At 52.7% G+C, this 10,048-nt stretch overlaps 1 long non-coding RNA gene across 3 annotated transcripts; it reads right to left on the bottom strand.

Moving 5' to 3' along the window:
* Positions 1 to 1,376: 1,376 nt before the first annotated feature.
* Positions 1,377 to 4,727, bottom strand: LOC117068886. Of its 3 annotated transcripts, none has more exons than XR_004431274.1 (2): positions 4,559 to 4,727; positions 1,377 to 4,362 (listed from the first exon to the last, which is right to left on the bottom strand). It is a non-coding gene; the product is annotated as an uncharacterized LOC117068886 (long non-coding RNA). The 3 variants fall into 3 exon arrangements; XR_004431275.1 differs by having other exon boundaries at positions 1,377 to 4,169; XR_004431276.1 differs by having other exon boundaries at positions 1,377 to 3,973.
* Between the last annotated feature and the right edge of the window lie 5,321 nt (positions 4,728 to 10,048).

The following is a 10,048-nucleotide window of genomic DNA, read 5'->3' as shown; positions in this document are numbered from 1 at the left end:
GCTCATGGCTGGGTGACTTGCTTATGCCAACGAGATTTTCACAGACACGGCACAGACAGAAGCCTGGAATGTGTCGGCACTGCCAGGCCTGCTCTCTATTGCTCTTGAGTTTTCCCACGAGACGAGTGTGCCCCAGGGAACTTCAGCTCCGGCTGCAGGATGAGAGGTGTGCGGAGCACGCAGAGTTCCAACCCTCAGCCTGGAGTCAAGCCCAGACTAGATCAGCCTAAGCCCTGCCAAGCCACGGGTGCAGGGGTGAAAAGCAAATGCTAAGTGTCCATGACATTGACTTTCAAAGGGGCGTGTCATGTTATGTGGCTCATCCCAGCAACAATGAAGATATTTCTCTATCAGTCAGTTGGTAAATAATTATTGACAATGTGCTAGGAAGGTGGAGTGATCGGAGTAGATTTGGTCCCTATTCTCATGGAGCTAACTTTCTGGAGGGGAAGACAGATGATGGATGAATAAATATAAATTATTCTATTAGGTTGGTGCAGCAGTGATCCCGGTTTTTACCATTAAAGGTAATGGCCATCAAAAGTAGGGAGGAGCTGGTGCTGCAGTTCATTAAAAGTAATGGCAAAAACTGAGATGACTTCTGCACCAGCCTAATAGAATAATTAGAAGTGTGCAAAACGCTGTAATGAGAAAGTTCCCATTACAAGTGATGGGGGCGGGCGGGGGGTGAAATTTCAGTGGAGACTCCAAGGATGAATGGTAATTAGAAAAGTGAACCCAGATGGTTGGGGGGAAGTGTTTCAGGCGCAGAGAACAGCATGTGCAAAGGCCTATGCGGGGAGGCCATCGTGTGTTCATCGACCTGAGGGATGAGCAGCAGGCTGGAGCGGAGCGGGTTGAGAGGAGGACGGGGAGCCGGGGAAAGGCACTCCACGCAGAGGGCACAGCAGGGGGAAAGGCCCGGAGTCACGCCTGAGCCCGTGTGGTTTGGGGAAGTGACAGAGGCCTGTCTGGCAGGAAAGTAACTGCAGAGGGGAGACCATAAGGTCAGGGCAGAGGGCAGGGCCGTGCTGGGCACTGTGGGCTATGGATGGGACCTGGCACTTATGCTCAGGTGACGGGAACGTGTTAGAAGATTTTAAGGAGGGCAGGAACCTTTGGGGATAATGTGTATTCTAGGAATCTCAACCAAGTAAATTCATAGTTTGAATGTTCCCAAGACTTCTGCACAGGCAAAGTGAAAGATGGTTTCTAGAGCTGTGAGATAAGATCATAGTAAAAATGAATGACTACGTTTCTAAAGGTCATTTCAAATGGTGGATTTCCACCTTACAATTGAATATAAGTAGACTGCAAGATTGATGGAAAGTAGAAAAGTTTCCTGACTTGCGTGAACAGAAAAGAAACATCAATTAGAAAGGAAAACATTTATTCGTTTACTTCCGCTGCAGTTTTCCTGACTGCTACATTTCATGAGAAGGGATTGTTTATGAGGGTCAAGGAGCTGGAGGCATGGGGAGGAGTTGGTGTTTTTGTTCCAGTCTGAGGGTCCTGGAGCTGGAGCCCATGGGAGGAGCCGATGCTGCCACTGATGCCTTAGGGTCATGGAGTTGAAGATCCCACAGGAGCTGGTACTGCTGTTCCAGTTTGAGGATCGTGGAGCTGCAGACTCAGGGAGAAGATGGTGCTGTTATTCTAGTTTAAGAATCATGAAGCGGAAAAGCCAGACAGGAGTTGGTGCTGCCACTGCTCAAATCTGATTGTGTTTGAACTGGAGCCGGAGGGTGGAGCCGGTGCTGCCTTTGAAGTCTGAGAGGCATTGAACTGGAGGTCCAGGAAGGAGCTGGTGCTGCTGTTTTAGGGTGAGGGTCGTGGAGCTGCAAACCTAAGCAGGAGCAATGTTGTTGAAGTTCGAGGGTCTGGAACCTGGCGACCCAGGGAGGAGAGGTCATGTTCTAGTTTGAGGGTGGTGGAGCTACAGACCCAGGGAGGAGCAATGTTGTTGAAGTTCAAAGGTCTGGAAGCTGGCGACCCAGGAAGGAGAGGTCATGTTCTAGTTTGAGGGTCGTGGAGCTGCAGACCCAGGGAGGAGCACTGTTGTAATTTGAGAGTCTGGAAGCCGGCGACCCAGGGAGGAGAGGTCATGTTCTAGTTTGAGGGTAGGGGAGTTACAGACCCAGGGAGGAGCAATGTTGTTTTAGTTCGAGGGTCTGGAACCTGGCGACCCAGGGAGGAGAGGTCTTGTTCTAGTTTGACGGTCGTGGAGCTGCAGACCCAGGCAGGTAAAATGTTGTTGAAGTTCGAGGGTCTGGAACCTGGCGACCCAGGGAGGAGAGGTCATGTTCTAGTTTGAGGGTTGTGGAGCTACAGACCCAGGGAGGAGCAATGTTGTAGTTCGAGGGTCTGGAAGCTGTCGACCCAGGGAGGAGAGGTCATGTTGTAGTTCAAGGGTCATGGAACTGCAGACCCAGGCAGGAGCAATGTTGTTGACGTTCGAGGGACTTGAAGCTGTCAACCCAGGGAGGAAAAGTCTTATTCTAGTTTGAGGGTCGTGGAGCTGCAGACGCAAGGAGGAGCAATGTTGTTGAAGTTCGAGGGTCTGGAAGCTGGCGACCCGGGGAGGAGAGATCATGTCCTAGTTTCAGGGTCGTGGAGCTGTAGACCCAGGGAGGAGCAATGTTGTTGTAGTAAGAGGGTCTGGAAACTGTCGACCCAGGGAGGAGAGGTCATGTTCTAGTTTGAGGGTCGTGGAGCTGCAGACCCAGGGAGGAGCAATGTTGTTGAAGTTTGAGGTTCTGGAAGCTGACGACCCAGGGAGGAGAAGTCTTGTTCTAGTTTGAGGGTAGTGGAACTGCAGAACCAGGGAGGAGCAATGTCGTTGTAGTAAGAGAGTCTGGAAGCTGTCGACCCGGGTAGGAGAGGTCTTCTTCTAGTTTGAGAGTCGTGGAGTTGCAGACCCAGGCAGGAGCAATATTGTTGAAGTTTGAGGGTCTAGAACCTGGCTACCCAGGGAGGAGAGGTCATGTTCTAGTTTCAGGGTCGTGGAGCTGCAGACCCAGGGAGGAGCAATGTTGTAGTTCAAGGGTCTGGAAGCTGTCGATCCAGGGAAGAGAAGTCTTGTTCTAGTTTGAGGGTCGTGGAACTGCAGACCCAGGCAGAAGCAATGTTGTAGTTCGAGGGTCTGGAAGCTGTCAACCCAGGGAGGAGAAGTCTTCTTCTAGTTTGAGGGTCGTGGAGCTGCAGACCCAAGCAGGAGCAATGTTGTTGAAGTTCGAGGGTCTGGAAGCTGGAGACCCAGGGAGGAGAGGTCATGTTCTAGTTTCAGGGTCGTGGAGCTGCAGACCCAGGGAGGAGCAATGTTGTTGTAGTAAGAGGGTCTGGAACCTGGCGACCCAGGGAGGAGAGGTCATGTTCTAGTTTGAGGGTCGTGGCGCTACAGACCCAGGGAGGAGCAATGATGTAGTTCGAGGGTCTGGAAGCTGTCGACCCAGGGAGGAGAGGTCATGTTGTAGTTCAAGGGTCGTGGAGCTGCAGACCCAAGCAGAAGCAATGTTGTTGAAGTTCGAGCGTCTGGAAACTGGCGACCCAGGGAGGAGAGATCCTGTTCTAGTTTGAGGGTCATGGAGCTACAGACCCAGGGAGGAGAGGTCTTGTTCTAGTTTGAGGGTCGTAGAGATGAACACCCAGGCAGGAGCAATGTTGTAGTAAGAGAATCTGGAAGCTGTCCACCAAGGGAGGAGAGGTCTTGTTCTCATTTGAGGGTCATGGAGCTGCAGACCCAGGGAGGAGCAATGTTGTTGAAGTTCGAGGTTCTGGAAACCCGCGACCCAGGGAGGAGAGATCATGTTCTAGTTTGAGGATCGTGGAGCTACGGACCTAGGGAGGAGAGGTCTTGTTCTAGTTTGAGGGTCATGGAGATGAACACCCAGGCAGGAACAATGTTGTAGTAAGAGAGTCTGGAAGCTTTCGACCCAGGGAGGAGAGGTCATGTTGTAGTTTGAGGGTCGTGGAGCTGCAGACTCAAGCAGGAGCAATGTTGTTGATGTTCGAGGGTCTGGAAGCTGGCGACCCAGGGAGGAGAGGTCATGTTCTAGTTTCAGGGTTGTGGAGCTGCAGACCCAGGGAGGAGCAATGTTGTTGTAGTAAGAGAGTCTGGAAGCTGTCGACCCAGGGAGGAGAGGTCATGTTCTAGTTTGAGGGTCGTGGAGCTGCAGACTCAAGCAGGAGCAATGTTGTTGATGTTCGAGGGTCTGGAAACTGACGAACCAGGGAGGAGAGAGCATGTTGTAGTTTGAGGGTCGTCTAGATGAACCAGGCAGAAGCAATGTTGTTGAAGGTCGAGAGTCTGGAAGCTGCTGATCCAAGGAGGAGAGGTCACGTTCTAGTTTGAGGGTTGTGGAGCTGCAGACCCTGGGAGAAGCAATATTGTTGAAGTTGGAGGGTTGGGAAGCTGGAGACCCAGAGAGGAGAAGTCTTGTTCTAGTTTCAGGGTTGTGGAGCTGCAGACCCAGGCAGGAGCAATGTTGTTGTAGTAAGAGAGTCTGGAAGCTGTCGACCCAGGGAGGATAGGTCTTTTTCTCCTTTGACGGTCATGGACCTGCAGACCCAGGGAGGAGCAATGTTGTAGTTTTAGGGTCTGGAAGCTGGCGATCCAGGGAGGAGAGGTCTTGTTCCAGTTTGATGGTCGTGGAGCTGCAGACCCAGGGAGGAGCAATGTTGTAGTAAGAGTGTCTGGAACCCGGCGACCCAGGGAGGAGAGGTCTTGTTCTAGTCTGAGCGTCATGGAGCTGCAGACTCAGCGAGGATCTGTGCTGTTTTGAGTGTCGTGGTTCCGGAGACCCACGGAGGAGCCCGTGCTTCCTTTCAAGTCTGAGAGTCACTGAGCTGGAGATCCAGGGAGGACCTGGTGTTGCTGTTCTAGTGAGGGCAGTGAATATGGAGACCCAGGGAGGAGAGGGTGCTGTTGTTCATGCCTGAGGCTTGTGGAGCTGGAGAACCAGAGAGGAGGTGGTGCTGCTGTTTAAATCTGTGGATCCTGGAGCTAGAGCCCTGGGGGGCAGATGGTGTTGCTGTTTTTCAGGTCTGAGGGTCATGGGGCTTGAGGTACAGGGAGGAGCCGCTGCTGCTGTTCAAGTCTGAGGGTCGTGTAGCTGGAGAGTGGGGAGGAGGTAGGCTTGGTGTCTGATGTGAGGGTGGTGGAGCTGTAGATCTGAGGAGGAGTCGGTGCTGCTGTGGAGTTTGAGGGTCATGGAACTGGAGACCTAGGGAGGAACCAGTGCTACCGCCATTTAAGTCAAAAGGTCGTGGATCTGGAGTTTTGGGGAATAGCCGCTGCTGCTGTTTAACTGTGGGGAGGATCCAGTGTGTCAATTGAAGTTTGAGGGTTTGGGAGCTGGAGAATCAGGGAGGAGCCAGTCATGCAATTGTATTTTGAGGGTCGTGGATCTGGAGACCCGGGGAGAGGCCGGTACTGCTGTTATAGTTTGAGGGTCGTGGAAGTGGAGACCGGGGGAGGAGCCGGTGCTGCTGTTCTCGTTTGAGGGTAGTGAAGCTAGAGATCCCGGGAGGAGCTGGCGGTCGCATTCAAATCTGTGGGTCCTGGAGCTGGAGCCCTGGACGGGAGCCGGTTCTGCCATTCGTGACTTAGGTTCTTGGAGCTGAATAACCAGGGAGGCGGCGGTGCTGCTTTTCTAATTTGAGGGTCATGAAGCTGGAGACCTGGATAGGAGGTGGTGCTACCGCTGTTCAAATCTGAGGGTCGTGGAGCTGGATCCTTGGGGAGTTGCCGTTGCCGCCCCTCAAGTGTGAGAGTTATTGAGCCGGAGATCCAGGGAGGAGCCGGTGTTGCTGTTGTAGTTTGAGGGTCATTGAGCTGGATACTCAGGGAGGAGTGGTGCTGTTCTAGCATGAGGTTTGTGGAGCTGGAGACACGGGGGAAGGGGGAGCTGGTGCTGCTGTTTTTTAAGGCTGAGGGTTGTGGAGCTGGACACACCGGAGGGAGCTGTTGTTGCTGTTGTTCAGGTCTGAGGGTCATGGGGCTTGAGGTACAGGGAGGAGCCACTGCTGCTGTTCAAGTCTGAGGGTCGTGTAGCTGGAGAGTGGGGAGGAGGTAGTCTTGGTGTCTAGTGTGAGGGTCGTAAAGCTATAGACCTGGGGAGGAGCTGGTGCTGCTGCATAGTTTGAGGGTCGTGGAACTGGAGACTTAGGGAGGAGCTGGTGCTACCACCATTTAAGTCAGGGGGTCGTGGATCTGGAGCTTTGAGGAACAGCCCGTGCTGCTGTTAACTGTGGGGAGGATCCGGTGTGTCAGTTGAAATTTGAGGGTTTGGGAGCTGGAGAACCAGGGAGGAACCAGTGATGCTATTTTATTTTGAGGGTCGTGTATCTGGAGACCTGGGGAGAGGCCGGTACTGCTGTTGTAGTTTGAGGTTCAGGGAACTGGAGACAGGGGGAGGAGCCGGTGTTGCTGCTGTTCATGTCTGAGGGCTGTAGAGCTGGAGACCCAGGGTGAAGCCCGTACTATGACTTTTTAAGTCTGAGGGTCATGGAGTCAGAGACCTGGGGAAGAGCCAGTGGTGCTGTTCAAATGGTGCTCCCCAGTTCTCCAGCTCCATGACTTTCAAACTAGGACAGCAGCTGCAGCTCCTCCTGGGGTCTTCCAGCTCCATGACCCTCACACTAGAACAGCAGCACCGGCCCCACCCTGGGTCTCCAGATCCACGACCCTCAAACTAGAACAGCAGCACTGACTCCTCCCTGGGTCTCCAGTTCTACAACCCTCAGACTTGAGGAGCTGGAGACTCAGGGAAGAGCCAGGGCTGCTCTTCTACTTTGAGGGTTGTGGAGCTGGAGACCCAAGGACAGCAGCTGCTGCTATTCTAGTTTGAGGGTCTTGGAGCCGGAAACTTTGTGAGGAGCCAGTGCTGCCTTTCAAGTCTGAGAGTGATTGAGCTGGAGATCCAGGGAGGAGCTGGTTTTACTGTTCTAGTGTGAGGGTTGTGGAGCTGGAGACCCTAGCAGGAGCTGGTGCTGTCTTCTAGTTTGAGGGTAGTGGAGCTGGAGGTCTCAGGAAGAGCCGGTGCTGCTGTTTAAATCTGTGGGTCCTGAAGCTGGAGCCCTCGTGGGGAGCTGGTGTTGCTCTTGTTCCAGTCTGAGGGTCATGGGGCTTGAGGTACAGGGAGGAGCCACTGCTGCTTTTCAAGTCTGAGGGTCGTGTAGCTGGAGAGCGGGGAGGAGGTAGTCTTGGTGTCTAGTGTGAGGGTGGTGGAGTTGTAGACCTGGGGAGGAGCCGGTGCTGCTGTGGAGCTTGATTGTCATGGAACTGGAGACCTTGGGAGGAGCTGGTGCTTCGAGCATTTAAGTCAGAGGGTCGTGGATCTGGAATTTTGGGGAAGAGCCTGTGCTGCTCTTCAACTGTGGGGAGGATCCGGTGTGTCACTTGAAGTTTGAGGGTTTGGGAGCAGGAAAACCAGGGAGGAGCCGGTGATGCCACTGTATTTTGAGGGTTGTGGATTTGGATCCCTGGGGAGAGGCTGGTACTGCTGTTGTAATTTGAAGTTGGTGGAACTGGAGACAGTGGGAGGAGCCGGTGCTGCTGCTATTCATGTCTGAGGGTTGTAGAGCTGGAGACCCAGAGAGGAACCGGTGTTGCTGGTCTAGTCTGAGGGTAGTGAAGCTGGAGACCCAAGGAGGAGCCGGTATTATTGTTCATGTCTGAGGATTGTGGAGCTGGAGACCCAGGGAGGAGCCGGTGCTATTGTTCATGTCTGAGGGTTGTGGAGCTGGAGTGAGACCCAGGGAGAAGCCGGTGCGGCTGATCTAGTCTGAGGGCCGTGGAGCTGGAGACCCAGGGAGGAGCCGGTGCTGCTGTTCAAATCTGTGGGTCTTGGAGCTGGAGCCCTGCGGGGGACCCGGTTCTGTCATTCATGTCTTAGGGTCGTGTAGCTGGAAACCCAGGGAGGTGGCAGTGCTGCTGTTCTAGTTTAAGGATCATGAAGCTGAAGACCTGTACGGGAGGTGGTGCTACCGCTGTTCAAATCTGAGGGTCTTGGAGGTGCCGGTGCTGCCTTTCACGAAGTCTGAGAATTGTTGAGCTGAAGATTCAGGGAGGAGCCGGTGTTGCTGTAGTTATTTGAGGATTGTGGAGCTGGAGGCTGAAGAGGAGCTGGTGTTGCAGTTCAAGTTTGATGGTTGTGGAGCTGGAGACCTAGGGAGGAGCTGGTGCTACCGCCGTGTAAGTTGAGGGTTGTGGAGCTGGTGGTCCCGGGGAAGAGCCAGTGCTATCGTTGAAGTTTGAGGGAGCTGGAGACCGAGGGAGTAGCCGGTGCTGCTGTTCTAGTTTGAGTGTTATGGAGCTGGATCCTCCGTGGGGAGCCGGTGCTGCCTTCCAAGTCTGAGAGTCATTGAGCTGGAGATCCACGCGGGAGCTGGTGCTGTTGTTGTAGTTTGAGGATGATGGAGCTGGAGACCTGGGGTGGAGCTGGTGCTGGAGTGGGAGTCTGAGGGTCAGGGAGCTGGAGATCTGGGGAGGAGCCAGTGCTGCTTTTTAAGTCTGAGGGTCGTGGAGCTAAACATGGAGCCAAAGTTGGGGAAGTAGAGAGAGAGAGTTACAGGATGACCCTGGAAACTGTAGATGAAGCTGTACCCCAAGCAAGCTGAGCTTGGGAACTTCTAAATGCTAGTGATGAGTGCATTCTTTTTCCTCTTACATAGTTTGGATTTGTTTTCTGTCTCACGAGACAGAAAGATCCTGATTAATACCCTTAGGAATTGAAAAGCTTAAAAAAACTAAAAGATGTTGGTAATAATAATACTAGGAATTAAACCATGATTATCCTGACTGGCAGAGGCAATATCATACACACTATATATATATCTTTCAATCAGTTAATAAAATAAAAAACACATTGAAAAATAGACCCAAGCGAAGGTAAAAAATGTTGTTTCATGGAGAAGTGATGGAGGACAGAGATTCATCTGAGAGTTGCTATTAATGGAGAAACTGAGAACTTACCATTTTTCCCATGAGGCTTTGGTGCAGAATGATATTGTGTGAGTTCTGGCAGCTGAGTCACTTCCCACAGCCCGGTGATGCCGTCGGTGTCACAGAAGGACCCTCTCCCAGCTGGTCCTGCCTCTCTGCTACGATGAGTGCGGCTTCTGATCCCCAACAGCTGACTGCATCTTGAGACCAGGCACAAGGGTTTCCATGGTGAAGGTTCCCGGATGGAACACTGTGGACGTGGCTAATGTTCCTTCCTGATGTTCATCTGCCATCTTGCTATTTAATGCAATGTCTTCTAAATATTGAATAGAAAAAAGTATTTGTACAATATGGGTAAGGTATAAAGAATATCCACACACTGGACACACGGACAGGGAGGGGCACCCACAGCAAAATCCCTTCGCCTGGGAGCAGGTGTGATCCTTGAGTCCTGTGTCACCTGTTTCTTCCTCCGCCTTGGTCTACAATTCTGATATGATCTGACCTCTGCCTGCCTCTCTGACTCCATCTCCTCTCCCGTTCATGCTCTTTTTTTTTTTTTTTTAGACGGAGTCTTGCTCTGTTGCCCAGGCTGGAGTGCAGTGGCCGGATCTCAGCTCACTGCAAGCTCCGCCTCCCGGGTTCACGCCATTCTCCTGCCTCAGCCGCCCGAATAGCTGGGACTATAGGCGCCCGCCACCTCGCCCGGCTAGTTTTTTTGCATTTTTTAGTAGAGACGGAGTTTCACCGTGTTAGCCAGGATGGTCTCAATCTCCTGACCTCATGATCCCCCCGTCTCGGCCTCCCAAAGTGCTGGGATTACAGGCTTGAGCCACCGCGCCCGGCCCCGTTCATGCTCTTTCTAACAATTATGTTACAGCCTCAGTGAATGTGACAAGGACCCTGAATCATGGTCGCTTTACTAAGACAGCAGTTCATTCCTTTCACATGACAGTCCAAGCCAGTTGGGTGATTCTTCTCTGTGCATTTTTCAGGGTCTTAGGCTACTTCCATCTTGCTGCTCTGACTTCCTTAGGGTGTAGCTTCCCCACAGTGTCCATCCTATCTACTGCCAGCCAGCAGGGAGGGGAGAACAAGAGGACA

This window comes from Trachypithecus francoisi, unplaced genomic scaffold, assembly GCF_009764315.1.
Source record: "Trachypithecus francoisi isolate TF-2019V2 unplaced genomic scaffold, Tfra_2.0 Lachesis_group21, whole genome shotgun sequence".
NCBI classification, from domain to species: Eukaryota; Metazoa; Chordata; class Mammalia; order Primates; family Cercopithecidae; genus Trachypithecus; species Trachypithecus francoisi.
The sequence above is the reverse complement of the archived record's forward strand: the minus strand, read 5'-3'. Positions and strand labels throughout refer to the sequence as shown.